The 14121-nt window shown below is 38.9% G+C and overlaps 1 protein-coding gene across 6 annotated transcripts in view; it reads right to left on the minus strand.

Annotated features, from left to right (window-relative positions):
* The window catches only part of MTSS1 (MTSS I-BAR domain containing 1), a 326922-nt gene that overhangs the window by 294998 nt on the left and 17803 nt on the right, over positions 1-14121 (minus strand). Inside the window, exon 1 of one of the 6 annotated variants that reach the window (XM_074201661.1) lies at positions 854-8539. The exons of the other annotated variants lie outside the window; for them this stretch is intronic. The gene's annotated coding sequence lies outside the window, so the exon portion shown is untranslated. Of the gene's footprint in view, positions 1-853; positions 8540-14121 lie in introns of those variants that run through there. 6 annotated transcript variants of the gene reach the window in all.

The raw sequence follows: 14121 nt of genomic DNA on the forward strand, positions 1-14121 counted from the left end.
CAAGAGAGTCTTGGCTTCCATTTATAAAATAAGGGGCTTGGATGAGATGAGCACTAAGATCCCTTCTAATCTTGGTCTTATGACCCACAGAAAGACAGACAAACATACACTCACTCTTTCTTTATGTGTTCTCGTTCTCTCTCTCTCTCTCTCTCTCTCTCTCCCTCTCTCTCTCTCTCCCTCTCTCTCCCTCTCCCTCTCCCTCCCAAACAGTAGCTCCAACATAGATTGCAAAGGATTTTTTGGTTTGTTTGTTTTTACCCCAGGTTCAGACCAATTCAAATCTGCAATTGCTAATCTGCAACTTACAGTCTTAAAGAGCTTGTGGGAGAACTAACAAATAGGCTAAATGACTTTCTCAGGATCACACAGCTGGCTTTCTATCTACCATATCATTCTGCCTCTCTTACAAGAGTAAATATTTAATAATTGTGGGTTTTCTACTGAAATTCTGGACAGGTTAGGTGGTGCAGAGAGTGCACCAGGTCCGAGTTCAAATCCAGCCTCAGACACTTATTAGCTGTGTGCCTCAACCTGTTTGCCTCAGTTTCCTTATCTTTAAAATAAGAGGAGATATCAAACCACTCCAATATCTTAATTATTTTATTATTATTATAAGAAAATTATTTTATTATTATTATAAGAAAATTCCAAATGGGATCATGAACTGACTGAAATGACTGAAAAACAACAACAAAAACAAATTCTGGAATGTTAGGGTGCTTAAAAGTTAAATGGATTAGGTTGACTCATTTAGCATAGACCCTTTCACCCCACACTTGTCTCATCATGACCCAAACTGGAGCCATAAATCCAGGCTAGGAGGGGAACTCTGAACCCATCATAGACCAACCTCATTTTACAGAAAGGGAAATGAGACCTAGGAGAGTCAAACAGCTTGTCCCCAAAATCAGTCAGATGTAAGCCTGCAAATCAAAATTTGAATCCAGGTCATCTAATTTCCCTTTCCACTGGGACCATCCAGCCTCCACATCTCATAAGCTCCTCATTTCATTCAACTCAAGGACAGCAGGAGTAAGGCAGTCTCACTTGTTTACTCATTTACAGACTACACTGACAGTTTAACTTTAGGGTCAAAATTCAGAGGACATAATGTTTTTTCAGCTAGAGGCAAAAGCAGACTTGTCTGTTTCTATCTTTAATTAAACAATTCAACAAATATTGACCAGGAGCCTTTGATGTCCAGAGCACAGGGCTAGGCTGCTGAAATTCTGAAGCAAAGAGAAAATTTGTCTAATAATAATAATAATAATAATGATGTCAGAGGTTAGATTTGGTCTCAGAGCTTCCTGTTCTCTTAAAGGACACAAAGTCCAGTATTAAAATTCTTCTATAAAAGATCATTTTAAAACAGTTTGGAAAACTACCATAAATGGATTAAATGATCTACCCAAGGCAACAATCAGAACCCAGAAATTCCTTCACCCAATCCCAAGCTTGGACCCCTTCCAGCCAAGCTATTCTGAGGAAGGCTCACTGCCCTGTAAGTTGACAGCAGTCAGATCAAGGTGGGGCGCACCTTACCAGACAATTTGTCTGTCAACCCTCAGGGCAATAGATGTTGATATTGAATACACCAAAATAAAATCAAAGTGATACTGAATATGACAAAATAAAATGAATGTGTATGAAAAGATCAAGTTTCTTTGAGGCAATTCTGTCAACTGTCTCCAAGAGCATCCTCCAAGTCAGTGAAGCTGGAGTCAAAAGGGAATCCACTCTCCAGTAAATGAGGGAGGGTACACCTTTTCTCCACCCAATACCCACTCAGTCAAAAAAAATGCTCCCAAAAATACACAGGGGAGGAAGGGGAGTAGATTTAGGATATCTGACAGATGATCAAAGAATGTCTTACCCACCTCATGGGTTTTGGCAACATATAATTTACCAGGTTATAAAAACAATTACTCAAGTCAGAATATAAGAATTTCCTTTTGGAAAAGGAAGAAAAGATTTTACTCTAACCAAAAGTGATTTACTACAAAAACTTCATCAAGGCAGAGTGGGAGAGGAAGGCAGCAGAAGGGAAAAGATAAAAGGATGAGTGGGAGGGCGGATCATTGTTTTTCCCACTGTAAAGAGATTTCAGGGAAAGTCAAAGAAGGACTGTGCCTAAGTAACAATGTGGATCTTTGAAGATGTTTATCAAGGAAAATTTATGAAGTTAAGAAAAGTTGCTGGAAGCTCATCACCTGTCTCCATTCATCCTACTTTTCTAGCTTGATGCCCCTAGGAGCAATCTGTGGTCCAGCTAAACTGGCCTTCCTGTTGGTCCTCACCTGTGACATTCCATCTCTCATATCAGTGCTCCTGAAGATGCACTATCATTGTGCCTGAAATGCCCTTGCTCCTCCCAAACCCCATCCTCTAAGGGATGCCTAATTTTCTCCCAAGCTCAGGTCAAGCATCAGCTTCTAGAGGAGATCTTCCCTCATCCCTCCCCCCATTCCCACCAGCTGATAGTACTTTCCCTTCAAAAATTTCCTTTTAATTTATTTGATCTCTATTTTGCGTGAACATATATATTTACATATTTTCTCCCTTGATAGAATATAAGCATGTGGGGGGAAAAGCAAAATTGTCTTTTTTCTTTTCTTTTTTTGTCTATGCAGTACCTGCTATTTATAGTATCTAGAACATATAATAAATGTTGCTTAAAAAGAAAAAATACTTGGTAATTAAAGAATGAGCTTAATAAAGGCTTGCTAATTGAAACTCTGGAGAGGGCAGAGGCCATATCTTACCCTCAACTGTTTTTCCCCCAAATGTTTACTAATTTGTGGAGAAAAGGGGGAGAATGAATCCACTTGCAGTAATCTGAAAAAAATAGTTCCCAGGAGGAATGGTAAATACAGTCCTGCCTATTTAGAAAAAAAATACACGTTAAACAATTTACTGACATTTCATCTTTAATTTTTATAAAAGATGTCCAAAGAAAAAGTAACTTGATTTGAAGAAAACATTAAATGTGGTTTTCATCTTACACTTTACTAAAAAATCCTTGCCCACTCCCAAAATCCCCACTGGGCCACATGCCACCGACTTAAGCTCTCCTTTCGGTGAACTTCCAGGGAGGCCCCCAATCTCAACAGCATTTGCCAACAGAGAGGTTGAGTGAATCTTAGGGGAAATAGATTCCTGTCCTTTGGCCTCATAACTGTAGACTTGGCAGACTTGAGGGGCTCAGTGTTGAGTTTTATTTTTCTTGATTTGGGTCTGTCTAAGAGAGTTTTGAAACAGATTTTAATTTTCTTTGTTGAACTTCACAGTGGGGTCCTCTGTTGAAATCTTTCATAACCCTAGAATGCATTACAACTCCTTCCTTAAGCTCAGTTCAAGAGTGCTATAAGGAACCCAGCTTTACAGGGGACTCAAGTTCAAATCCAGGTGCTTTTTGGTAGCATTTGTCTTCTCAGCACTTAACCTAGTTACTGGAATTCAGTAAGTGCTTAATAAAGGCTCTGCCTCTCTGCCAACTACCTCATCCTCCCCAAACCTCATCTTGCTTAATTGCCTAAAATTCCAAAACAAATTGAGTCTCTGGAGGCAAGGGTAGGCCATCTGTCTTCAACCCCAGCTAAGGGATGAAGGAGATACTCTTTAGTGGTATTTCTTTCTTTTCTTTTCTTTTTTTTTGCTTTTTTTTTGTTTTGGTTTTTGTGAGGCAGTGGGGTTAAGTGACTTATGACTTGCCCAAAGTCACATAGCTAGGTAAAATTAAGTGTCTGAGGTCAAATTTGAACTCAGATCCTCCTGACTCCAGCACTGGTGCTATCCACTGTGTCACCCAGCTGCCCCACTGGTGACATTTCTTACAAAGGTCTGTCTACAACAGAATCCTCTAGGTCTTGCCTGGTCAGTGATATTCCCACTACAGCAGGCACAGCTTGGAACAATAAGTTAGTAAGACAGAAAAAATGAACATGCCCAGAAGCCAATTCAGCTCCTCACTCAGACCTTCAGGTCTCAGTCCACGCCCTCACCCTTTAACATTACCGAGGTCCACAGGAGTCTGGACAGCCTATAAAAGTTCTGGGGGCTTCCCAGAGTTACCACACAGATAAAACCAGGAGCCCTGCCCCTAGTCATAAAAAAAAAAAAACCAGCCCTAAGCCCTCAAGTCAAAAGCTCTGGAAAAGACCCAAAAGACTTTCATAATAACTCATTTATATAAGCACTTAAAAGTTTACAAGAGCCCAGGGAAATACACGGCATGACCAGGATCAAATAAACACAGATTTAGAGATGAAACCTTGACATTTTACAGATGAGGAAACTGACACCCAGAGAAATAAAGAGACTTGTCCAAAGCCACAAAGCTACCAAGGAACACATCCAGGACCTGAATTCAGCTTCTGACTCCACCAAACTCAGCATTTTTTCAACTATTATTTTTTTAAATTTAAATTTATTTGTTTATTATTCCAACTATAAGCAAACATTGTTTTCAACTTTCATTTTTAGTAAGATTTTGAGTTCCACATTTTTCTCTGTCCCCTTCCCCTTGTGACAATTAGTAATCTGATATAGTTATATATGTGTAACTTTTATTTCTGCAGTTGCTATTAAGTGGTTTCACTCTTGTCTGACTCTTTGGGACCCCTCTGCAGAGTTTTCTTGGCAACGATCCTGGAGTAGTTTGCCATCTCCTTCTCCAGAACACTTGACAGGCAAGGAAACTAAGATTAAACAGGGTTAAGTGCCTTGCTCAGGGTCACAAAGGCTAGTGACTGAGGCCAGATCTGAACTCAGGAAGTTGAAGCTTCCTGACTTCTAGGTCCAGCATTCATCTGTCCACCAAGCTGCCCCTAGCTACTCCTATTTTTATGAAAGAGAAAATGGGAACTCAAAAATGAACTAATCTTCTACAGGCTAGCAAGTGATTGAGTAAATAAAAATCCCAATCTTTCAACTGAAAATCCAAACATTCTTTCCATTTATAACATACTCCCTTTCTTTGAGACTGGCTTTTGAGATTGCTCAGAATTAGGCAATCTTTCACTCTTCTAGAACAGAGATTTCCTAATCTAGGGCCCCTGAAACAAATCTATCAGACTCTTCTGGTAAATCATTACCATCATCCCATCACATTTATATAACACTTTCATATTCACAAAGCCCTCAAGATGTAGGATCTTACCTGATCCTCACAATAACCCTAGGAGGGGAGATGCTATTATTCCCATTTTACAGAACAGGGAGAACTACAACAGTCCCATGGTCACAGAGCTAGTGTCTGAGGGTGCGTATGGATTCAGGTGTTCTAGACTCCAAATGCTCTGTGCTCTGGACCACCTAGTCCTCTCATTCTTGCCTAGGAAGCTGCACCCCTCCCACCACCACTTCAAGATTTGTCAGAATTTTCAAAATAATAGTCAACAGGGACATTTTCCCTTTTCTTCCTCATCCTTCTTTTCATCCAAGCTCACATCTTGGATGCCATCCTTATCCTTGACACCTCCCCCCCATCTCTTGATCCCCATATGCAGTCCTGTAGTTTCCACCTTGACATCTCTTGTTTATATCGCCCATTTTCTTCTCTGACTTGATTACTAACCCATCACCTCACATCTGGATTATTCCAAAAATTCCACAGATGGTATCCCTACTTCAAATCTCCCTACTCCATCATATTGATCTTCCTATAATATCAGTCGGACCATATAACTTCCTTATTCAATGAACTCCAGTGGACTAACCATGTTGTTTGAATCCCAAAAATGTATCTGCCTAAAGAACTATTTTATGGAGAACTCACACAAGGAAATGCTCAGTTATTAGGTCAGAAGAAGGGATACAAGGACAATTTCATGATCTCTCTGAAGAACTCTGGAAGCAATGGTAAGACATGGGACATGCTAGCATGGGACCATCCAGCAAGATGGGCCCACGTAAAAGAAGAAAGGCCTGGGGCTCTATGGGCAAAGAAGAACTGCAATAGCTCAAAAGAAACATGAGATCACAATTTAGAGGCACCTCTACTACAAGTGTTTATATGGACTATTTGGGTCTGACCTTCGGTAGAGCCTTCAGAGCTTGTATTGGTCTTATCAGCCAGTTGGACACACTGTACCTTGACCCTGCTGTGGTGGTATCACTTTGAGAATGAAGAACAACCATAACCCTCAGAATCAACCATAAATTCATCTGTTTGAGTTTCAAAGTCCTCTATAACCTGTTCCTCCCACCACCATTTTTCCAGTCTTCTTACATCTTCCTCACCCACCTCCACTATAAGCTGTAATATCATGGCATCTGCTGCCTTGTTGATCCTTGAACACAATGCTCCACCTCTGAGTATTTTTCATAAAATGTCCTCCTTCTTCATCTCTGCCTCCTACTTTCCGATTTCACTTAATCTCACCTAAAGTCCCACCTTATACAAGAAGTCTTTCTCAGTCCTAAATCTTACTGGATGCCTTCCTCTGACAGTATCCAAATTTATCTTGCTTGTATAGAGTTGTTTGCAGGCTGTCTCCATCATTAGTTGCTGAGCTCCTGCCATGAGGGCATGTCTTTTTGCCTTTCTTTATATCCCCAGTGTTTAACAGAGCTTGGTATGCAGTAGGTGCTTAATAAATGCAAGTTGACTTGATTTTAGAGTTTAAGGAATGGAAAAAGTTTTCTCCTTATAAAAGAGCTGATGACCCCAAACAGAGACCTACCCTTATTTATTTCCTCCATGTTTGCACTCAGTGGATGCTTTCACAAGAAGGTAGGATTGACATCAGGTTTCCATAAGGTCTATCATCACCCTGTCACTGACAGAGTTTCCCCACCCTATCTTTTACCATAAAAAACAGCTTGTGAAAGACTACTGAAATCCCGAAATGAAAGGAATGATGTAATCCCACCTATCATTAGTAGCATTCCTGGCCTTTCATTCTCCTACCAGAACCCATTAATTAGACTTGTCCATCAATGAGATAGTGACCTTAGTAAGCAATTTCCAAATAAAGGAAGATTTTGTAAACAAAATGTCCTTTAAGTCTCTTCTACCCTCAAAATAGTCTTCAATTTGTGACTCTTAACAACTTAACTCTTTAAAAACAAAAAAAGGAAAAAGAAGAACATTGATATAGTAGATAATAAGAATACCAGCCCTGGAGACATGAGGACCAGAATTCAAATCAGGCCTCAGTCAATAATTAACTGAATGACCCTGGACAAGTCACATCACCTTGTTTGCCTCAGTTTCTTCATCTGTCAAATGAGCTAGAGAAGGAAATGGTAAACTACTCCAGTATCTTTGTTAAGAAAGCCCCAAATGGGGTCAGAGTCAGACATGATAACTAATCAACAAAATAACAACAGCATTGATAAAATGCTTTAATGTCTACAAAGAGCTTCACAAACACTATCCCATTGGATCCTGACACAGATGAAGATGAGAAAAGTGAGGCAGACAGCAATAATGTGACTTGCCCATGGTCATACAGTAAGTCTCCTAGATTCAAGTCTCTTCCATCTGTTAATTATCTTCCATTTATCCAAGATTCAAGTTTCTTCCCTCTGTTAATTATCTTCTATATCCTGCCCATAACTTGCTTTGTCTATATTTGTTTGCATTCAGTTTCCCAACATGGTGCTGATAGACTGTCCAGGTTTCACAAGCATATAGCAATAAGGTCAGCACAACAGCTTTGTAGACCTTTAGTTTGGTAGTCAGTCTAATACCTCTTCTCTCCCCAACTTTCTTTTGGAGCCACCCAAATACTGAGCTAGCTCTGGGAATGCAAGTGTTAACCTCATTGTTAATGAGAACCTCCTTGGAAAAGACAAGTGAACTTGTCCACAGTACTCAGAACTTCTCCATTTACTGTAATTGATGGTTCCACATATGGATGGTGTGGTGCTAGCTGATGGGGCACCTGGGTTTTCTTGGTGATAATTGTTCGACCAAAATTAGCACAGGCAGCAGAAACTCCATCTGTTGCATCTCAGCTTCAGAGGCTACACTGAGTGCACAACCATCTGCAAACAGAAGACCAACCACCAACACTCCCTCCACTTTGGTCTTGGCCTGTAGCCTTTTCAAATTGAAGAATTTGCCATCAGTGCAGTAGCTGACCTTGAGGCCATGTTCATCCTCATTGAAGGCAATTGATAACAAGGCTGAAAACATCCTGCTAAAAGCATGGGAGCAAGGACACAGCCTAGTTTTACTCCACTGGTGACTGGGAAATCTCAAGAGCAACATCTGCTATCCAGGACCCAGGCATTTGTGCCGTCATGAAGCTGATGTACAATGCTGATGAACTTTTCTGGGCAACCAAATTTTGACATAATTTTCCATAAAACTTCGCAACTGACAGTATCAAAGACCTTGGCCAAATCTACAAATGTCTATTCTATTCCTGGCATTTTTCCTGAAGTTGTCAGGCAGCAAACCATATTGGCTGTTCCTCTACCCTTTCTGAAGCTACACTGGCTATCAGGAAGGTGACCAACTTCCAGGTGAAATTTCAGCTTTCCTGATTCCAGGCCACTTTGTAATCTATAGTCTTTTTTTTTTTTAGGTTTTTGCAAGGCAAATGGGGTTAAGTGGCTTGCCCAAGGCCACACAGCTAGGTAATTGTTAAGTGTCTGAGACCGGATTTGAACCCAGGTACTCCTGACTCCAAGGCCGGTGCTTTATCCACTACGCCACCTAGCCCATCTATAGTCTGTCTTGTCCCTTTCTCTAACATGATTAGCTTTCATGCTCAATCCATCAAAGAAAAAGAAGAGAGACACTTTAATCATGTTTATTTAGTAGTAGAGAAAAACAAACTGCAGGATTCCATGGAATTATCCAATCTGATTTTAAGCCTGATCAGTTTTCCCCCAAATATGTAGATGTCCTTCCTCTGAGTGATAACAGACAAAAGAGGTATGCCAGGTATCCAAGGTAGAACAACAACATCAGAATATCTGACTTTTCTCAACCCATTTTTAAAACTGAGACTGGGGATCCCATCCCCTTTCATGGAAGCTTCTTTGAAGATCATACTTCACTCTTCAAATCCATACTCAATTTCCTAGATTTTCCTAGATTCTCTTCAACATCTAAAGATAGGACGATCTTTCAGCTTCTTATCTTCTATATGTAGAACTGTATTTACTAACCATTAGAGCAAATTTCTTCATTAACAAACTTATTTTCTTGGCCCACAATTCCTGACCTGACCTGGTATGACCCATGATTCCCTTCAGTTCCAAGGAAATGAAGCAAGCTTACAATTCCAGGTAATGGATGTTGAGTTGGAAGAGAATTCAAGAGGTCAGTCTAGTCTAACCCCCCTCACCTAAAGATGAGGAAAGGGAAGGAGAGGTGCCAAGAAGCAGGCCCTCTGATTCCCAATCCAACACCATGTCTCCTGCACACTTGCATCCCTAACATACCAACCATGTAACTATAAAACAAAGCAATACAAATCACTCCCATCCCAAAGCACTCAAGGCCTCCTCCAAACTACCTCACTTAAAGAAAAAAAAAACTTTCTTCTAAAAGGAAGGTAAGGAAAAAGCCAAACTTTTAGGCACTGTTTCAATGAACATTTAATCTTCTACATTTGTTTACACTTTTGCCTAACTCATGAGATCTGTCAACTAGGACAGAGCTTCTCAAAGTATTCCACAGTTAGCTTTCTAGTTAAAGAGAGGAAAGAGAGAGGGGGAAAAAAAGAGAGATTCTTGAAGTTTTCATTGTTTAAAGAGGCAGCATAGAGTTGACTTTACAGTCCAGAAAATCTGGGTTCACTAATAATAAAAATAACAGCTAACATAATAATAATAATCTCAGAAAGCACCCTGAATGGTCTGGGTTCAGTTTTGCAATGTTGGACAAATCACTTGACCACTAGGCCTCAGTATTGTCTGAAGAAAAGAAAAAAAACAACACACAGTTGCACTAAATAATCTCAAAGATCCCTTCCCACTATAATACTCCTCAATTCTAAACTCAGCTACTTATTATCAGAAGACATTGTATTGGTTATTACCATTGCAGACAAGAAACCTCATAGAAGAGAGAAAAATGCTGTGATAATCCTCATAAATTTCCAACCTCAATCTCATTGTCCTAATATTTTCTTATTTTAGTGTCATTTCAAGATATCCCACTCTTTGACCTTCTCTTCTTAGAAAGAGGACCTGAGTTTGAATGAAAAAGCATCATGGTATCATGAACCTAGATTGGAGCTAGAAGATCTGAATTCAAATTCTAGCTCTACCCACTACTAGCATCTGGGTGTTCTCAGACAAACTGCTTCCTCTCTCTCTCTGGTCCTCAATTTCTTTACCTATAAAAGCCTAAATAACCAAGTTTTCTTTGCAGCTCTCCATCTATGTTCCTCTTAGCCTTCTTCCCCACCCCATCATGGATCACTGGTCACAGACTCTTATTTTTCTTATTTTATACTGCCTAACATGTTGCTTAACATATATCATTAAATCTTTACTGCTTCATCAAAGCTCAGTACTTTTCTTTTAATATAATCAGTCTTAAAACTCACTAGGTCTTTTTTTAACCTAATCCCTAGTACCGATGCTCTCACTCTGTCTGGCATCACCCAAGTCATCCATTCCAAGTATTTAACGATATCATTCTGGAGACAAAGTTATTTTTAAATGATTTCACAACTGAAGGCTCAGAAGAAATCTGTTTTATGATTTAAAATGCTCAGATTTCATTAATCTTCCTCCCATCCCAAAGCTTAGGACCCCCTTTACCTAGTTTTACTTAATTCTGCCTCATAAACTCAAAAGGAGAAGAGGGAGAAAGATGAAGGGTGGGATTTCTCAAAATAATAACAAAAAAAGGAAAATATGAGTAGAGTAAGATTGGAGGTGGAATCTTATTAGGTTCATCTTAATACTTTTCTATCTCCTATGAAGTGCTTTGTCAGCCACAATAAAAAACTAATGGAATACCTTCTGAACATTAAGTGGCAGAGTTAGGAATCTACAGAATGTTTAATCCTGGATGTTCTGAGTCATCTGAATGTATGACTGTATCCTAACTTTGCATGGCACCTTCTAAACAAAGAAATCCAAATCTTCTTAAGTATTAAATCATAATGAAGAGAGATGCAATCTGCATTCAGAAAAAAAAAACCTGATAAGTATGTACCAGGGGGGGCTAGGTGGCATAGTGGATAAAGCACTGGCCCTGGAGTCAGGAGTACCTGGGTTCAAATCGGGTCTCAGACACTTAATAATTACCTAACTGTGTGGCCTTGGGCAAGCCACTTAACCCCATTTGCCTTGCAAAAAACCTAAAAAAAAAAAAGTATGTACCAAATAATACACACACACACACACACACACACACACACACACACAAACACACAGAGCCATGGGGGGGATAAATTTACATAGTAACTTTATTGTGTATTTTTTTTGAAAGGCAATAGGATTAAGGGACTTAGACTTGCCCAAGGTCACACAGCTAGGTAATTATTTAAGTGTCTGAGACCAGATTTGAATTCAGATCTCCTGATCCAGGGCTGGTGCTCTACATCCACTGCACCACCTAGCTGCCCTCCATCCTTCATTCTTTTTTTTTGTATATTTTATTGTATATTTTATTGTATATTTTAAAAAGAATAGCAAGTTGTACACATTAAATTTTCAGTTTCATATATAATCATCTTTTTTACTATATCATGTTATGTTTTATTTAATAAATTGAAAATAAAATTTTTTAGAAATTAAATCATCATAGAACTGGAAAGGATCTAGGTAATTATCTAAGCCAATACCCAGCTAAACAAGAATTCTCCCATTCAACACAGCAGCTAACATTTATACACTGCTTTAAGGTTTGCATATATACATTTTCTTAATTGATCTTCACAATTCTGAGATAGGTTTTAAAATATTATTCCAATTTTACAGAAGAGGAAGCTAAGAATGAGCAAGAACAAGTTATTTTGCCCAGGATCACACATCTAGTCAAGATTTGAACACATTTCTAACTCCAAGTCCAAGGTTTTGGCCAACCCACCTTTGCATGAAGACCTGAATTGGGCAGGAACTGTATACCCATTCTACGCTGGGACAACTCAGTTACTAGTGAGTTTCATCCTACAAGAAACTTAAATTTGCCTCTTTGCAATTTCTACCTCTTGCAAGAAGGGTATAATAATGGCAGAAAGGAAGGATAACTGATAGACTGCTCCACTGATGTCTAGGAAATATCAAGAAACCTAAATGAAGACCTCCAGAACACTGGATAGACCCCTTGCAGGATCAACAGGAAGACTGAACAAGGACTGCCCAAAATAAAATAGGAAAGGGAATCCCTAGAGGGAATCCCTAAATCCTTCACGATGATACCCCAATTCCAAAGGAAGGAAGGAAGGAATTTTTTAAAGTAATTCAATTCAATAAACATTTATTAAGCATCTAGTATATGAAAGGTATAACACCAGTAGCTAGAGATAAAAACATTAAAAAAAATTCTCCCAAAGACCTTCAGTGGGAGTTAAAGAATGAGAGGTCTAGAGAAAGGATAGGTAAACAAAATAGGTATACTAAAAAAATCATGTCATAGGGACAAGGAGAGCACCAAAATACTCTAGGAAAATGTGGGGAGAGAAAGGAAAGGTTATGGTGCACCGAAGTTGCTGGTCTTGGATAGGAAAAATTAGGATTAACTTGCCTGTTATCATAAAACATATACATGCATCATATATATATATATATATATATATATATATATATATATGTAATAGGTATATAAAGAAAGGGAAGGATAATGACTAGTTACTCTCTATGTTCTAGAAAAATCATACAAGGACAAGTAAGTTTAAACAGAACTATCTATGTTTTATTTACAGACCTTCTCATCCATCAAGGTGATAGCAGGAAAATCTCTGAAGGAGATTATATACCGTCTCGGTCAGTGCAGACCATTTAGAAAAGAGGCTGCCACCTGGTCAATATGGTTTACTTATTTGTCTGCCTAAAAGCAGGCCAGTGGACCAGGAGAATGGAACCCTCTTTTGGTCTCAGGAATTCTTCAAGGCCCATGTTTTTCAAGAAATCTTTCTTGATGTCTCAGGAGGGAAAACCAGATATTTTCCTCCACAACACATGCATATATATCCAGATATAAAAACTGTATCTGTTTAAGGATTAAATGATAATAGGATTACAGATTTTGACTTGAAGAGGCCTCAGGAGATCATTGAGTCCATCCCCTTCAGATGTAGAAACTGAGGCCCAAAGGGATTTGCCTGAGCTCCAACTGGTGGTGAGCCAGGTTCTCTGACACCGAATCAGCATTCATTCTACTGTATCACAGTGTAATAGGCTCATTTCCTTATCCACAGTGTTCCTGTTTCTTCTCTGCTGAATCATTTCTCTATGTGCCTTCAAAACTGTTCAAGATTAACCTCTTCCATTATAAAGATCAGACCATCCTGGCTCCAGGCACATCTGCTACTCAATTCCTCCACTTGCCCAAATACTGGGTCTAAATGCAAAAATAACTGCTCAATTTTGTTTAGAATTCATAGTGCATAAAAAGCTCATCTAGGTGGTTTTATTTGATCCTCAGAACAGCTCATTTAAGGCAGTAATAGTAATATAAAAGCTAACACTTCTGTAGCTTTTTAAGGTTTTGCAAAGTACTTTAAAATATATATTCTTATTTTATTCTCACAACCTTAGGAAGTAGGTGCTATTTTGATGTCCATTTTTTTCATAAAAAAAAGATTTTATTTATTTTGAATTATACAATTTTTCCCCTAGTCTTGCTTTTGATGTCCATTTTTACAGATTAAAAAACTGAGGTAAATGGGTTAAGTTCAGGATAGGAAGGAAGGAAGGAAGGAAGGAAGGAAGGAAGGAAGGAAGGAAGGAAGGAAGGAAGGAAGGAAGGAAACATTTATTATGCATTGTGCTAAGCATACTTTACAAAAATTGCTTCATTTGATCATCACAATAATCCTAGGAAGTAGGTGCCCATTATTCAGTTGAGAAAAAACTGAAGCAAACAGAGATGAAGTGACATGCCCAAAGTCTGAGGCTGAATCTGAACTTGCCTTCCTGGAACAGGATCCAGTGTTCAATCCACAGCATCATCAATCACTCAAAAAACTTTTATTAAAT

The sequence above is a fragment of the Macrotis lagotis genome, chromosome X (genome assembly GCF_037893015.1).
Source record: "Macrotis lagotis isolate mMagLag1 chromosome X, bilby.v1.9.chrom.fasta, whole genome shotgun sequence".
Classification (NCBI taxonomy): domain Eukaryota; kingdom Metazoa; phylum Chordata; class Mammalia; order Peramelemorphia; family Peramelidae; genus Macrotis; species Macrotis lagotis.